This window comes from Cynara cardunculus, assembly GCF_001531365.2.
Source record: "Cynara cardunculus var. scolymus isolate 2C chromosome LG 7, CcrdV1, whole genome shotgun sequence".
Taxonomy (NCBI): Eukaryota; Viridiplantae; Streptophyta; class Magnoliopsida; order Asterales; family Asteraceae; genus Cynara; species Cynara cardunculus.
In genome coordinates, this window is record NC_037534.1 from 787,415 (window position 1) to 791,169 (window position 3,755).

Genomic DNA, 3,755 nt, shown 5'->3' on the forward strand with positions numbered 1-3,755 from the left:
ACTTCGTTATTGAACTTAAATTAAATTATAATTAAAAAAATTTGAATTAAAAAAAATATAAAAAATGAGGAATTTTAAATAGTTAATTTGATACTAATATCGATATAATTTTGTCAAATTTTTATGATATCTTTAAATTTGTATTTTATTCAAAAATAAAAACATCATCGCTTTTTTAAAATCACATAAAACCGTATTATAACATCGATTGAGATAAAAAATAAAATAAAATATTAAAATTAAGATATATCTCGTTGCATTGCACGAGTACCTATGAAAATTTTGCATGCCCTATGTCCGAAAGATTTGCGAATCCCTACTGCGTTTGTTAAAACTTGAACTATTTCTGTCTTTTCAAAATAATAAAAAAAATGGGGTAAAAAAACACAGCCAATTAACAATTATATAATTTTATTATTTTGTAATAAAAATTAAATTAAATAAGTATAATGAAATTGTGTGAACTATATTTTAAAACTATTAAAGCTATATCTTATACAATTTTATACGGATTATATAAAGTTTTATAAAGGTGTAATTTATGAATAAAAACACGTATTTTTAATGTATTTTAAGTTATAGTTATCATTAATTAATTAATATAATAAAAAGTATAAATGAAAAATAAAACGGTACGAAAAGACAAAACTAGAAAAAAAAAATAGGGACTAAAATTGTAATTTACTCTATGATCAAATAAAACAAAAAGAGGAAAAAGATAAAAAAGTTAACTAACTTATTTAACTATAGTTAGTCAAAGAGACCAAAAATTGAAATAAAATGATAACATGACCAAAATTGTAATTAGTTTAAAAAAAGGAACCAAACTTGATAGTGTGTGATAATCATAAAGACCAAAAATGTAATTTCTAAAATAAATTACATTTTTGGTCCCTACGGTTTACCTAAATTCATATGTGCATTTTAAAAATGAAATAATTATGAAAAAAGTCCTTGTGGTTTACTTTTTTATCACATATTGGATGCCTCCAAAATTCTGTAACGCTTCCTACTACTAACCCTCATTAATAACTTCTGATAAGTGAGAGGTAATTTGGCATTTTTATCATTTTTTGTCTTTTCCCTTTAAAAATAAACAAAATAAAACACACACACACACACACACATATATATATATATATATATGTATGGAAAAGTTCATTTAAGAAGTGATAAATATTTGATAAGTAAAGAAGTGATCTTTGCATTTTACCTGGTCAATATTTGTGGCTTTGACCGTGAAGCACCAGATAATTCTCGCATGAGTATGCGAAAGATGGAGGGTAATTTCACAACTTTTACAAATAGGCATCAAACGGGTTCATATGTAACTCATGTGATACACATATAAACTATATGTTTATATGTGAACATGTTAATTAGTTCACATGTAAACTATTTAATTGATTCATATATGAACCTACAAGTTTATATATGAATCAGTTAATTAGTTCATATATAAATTAGTTAATATAGAATCATACAGTTTTATATGTGAATCGGTTAAAATAATTTATATGTGAATTACAAGAGTTGATATATATATATAAACTATTGTTTGTCCTCTATTTGTAAAAGTTACGAAACTATCATCTCTATTTTTCATATAGCCGCAATTTTTGACCAGTCAAAGCCGTAATTTTTTGACCAGTCAAAGCCACAATTATTGACCAGTTAAAATCGCAATTATTGATCAGTCAAATCCGATCTTTGACCGTATGAAGGGCTATGATCACTTATTTACTTCTTAAATATTTACCACTTTTAAAAATAATCTTTGGCTATATATATATATATATATATATATATATATATATTTGTAAAAGTTACAAAACTACCATCTCTATTTTTCAATGTACCCAAATAAACCTAAAATCAAAGACATGTGGAGTTTGTCTTACTCTTCATTGATTTACATCTCCATTTCCAGATCGTGGATTCTGAGATAGAGACAAAGGGTCGTAGGATTGTGAGATCGAGACGAACGATCAATTGGCATGGAGGAGGGGTTGGCTTCATGAAGTGGGGATGTGGTGTGGTCGAACAGATATACATGTATTTAGGTTTGTTCATCGGTTGACATCCATTGGATGTGAGGGGAATCAAACCGATCCAATCATCCATTGGATGTTAGATTTTGCCAACCGACCCAATATAATTCAATGGATGATTGGATTGGTTCAGTTCCATCAATTGGATATTTTTATTGGATATCCATTGGATGATCTGAAAAGATTGAGTCCATCTTGTATGTTAATTCAATCCAATTCTCTAACAATGATACAAATTATTTAATCACTTTTAATATGTGTTAAAACTAACACAAGAGAAGTTAAAAATTCAAAGCTTCACATAAAACAAATTCCGATTTAAGCAATTTGAAAATAAATTAATTGGATAATATGTAACACCCTTGTCCCGCGTGGCCGGAGGATGGTGTGTTACGGAGGAAAACATAACAAGATAAATAGGTAATATAAATACAGGATAATTAGAGCTACTATGAACATCCATCAAAAGTAGGTGGTAGACTAAAAGTTAAGACAACATGGATACAGTTACAATATATACATAATCAAAAACTACTATATTATCCAAGGTCGTCTTCAAAATAGTCATATTTCATCGCTCTCAGTCCCGTGATAATCCCACCTACGATCATGTACCTGCCGAGGACAAAACAAACCTCGGCTGAGCCAAATGCTCAGTGAACGGATAATTAAAATAACAAAATTGCAAGTATAAATCGAGTTAATAAAAGATAATTATTATAAGGAATCCGAAAACCAGAACAGGAAGAAATCAATTAATAATTTACATGAAATGTCCATACTGAAATAACTTAAAATAATATCATTAAGTCAAGAATTGAGAAATAAATAAGAAAATCAATTGGGTTCGAGGGTTGTACGGACCACTCGAATAATGGAAAATGAATGTAGGACAATACACTCAATTTCCTTCCGATAATCGGCTCCCGCCCGATAACGGTTCTTAGGATCGATCAATTCGCCCTCAAATTAGCCGGTACCAGACCAGACCCACTTATTGACATTGGGGTATAATAGCGAGGACGCCATGACAATTTATAGCCGCCATGAAGGCGTCACGACATCATTGCCCTCGATGTCGTGCCTTAAAGCACAAAGTGCYCAAATCACCAAAAACATATCAATTCAATGTGAAAAGGGTAATCTCACAAAATATGAAACTATAATCATATATAAGTGATAGATGCCGAGATGGTAATGAGATACAATATTGCCTTTATAATGAATTAGTGATTTAAGAAAGTCACAAAAATCGGGTATCCGTACCTTAGACGACAATCGAAGAAGTAAGCACATAGCTCCTATCCCCTTGTTAATGCCCCTTTCTTATTCTAAGATTGGTCCTGAATAAGTTACACATGATTGTGACTGATTGATACAAGATCTACGGATGTTACAATCCTCAAAGCACAAAGTACAAGCAAAAAAAAAATAAAAATAAAATAAAGCTACTAAATCCCCTGCACCAGACAGCTTTGAACCAACGTGACTTTGATCATTTTTATCATACTTAGAGATGCATTCAGGTGTTAATGTCTAAACAAAAGTTGTAGGCCGATTACTTAGAGTTCCAGTCGATTTGGATTCATTCCGTTTGGAGCAAAAACCTATTTTATATGAATTTTCTAAAAACAGTATGCAAATCCCGTTTTTGCACAGGACCAGCTACATAAACTCACTGTTTTGAGCATTATGGAGGTAAAA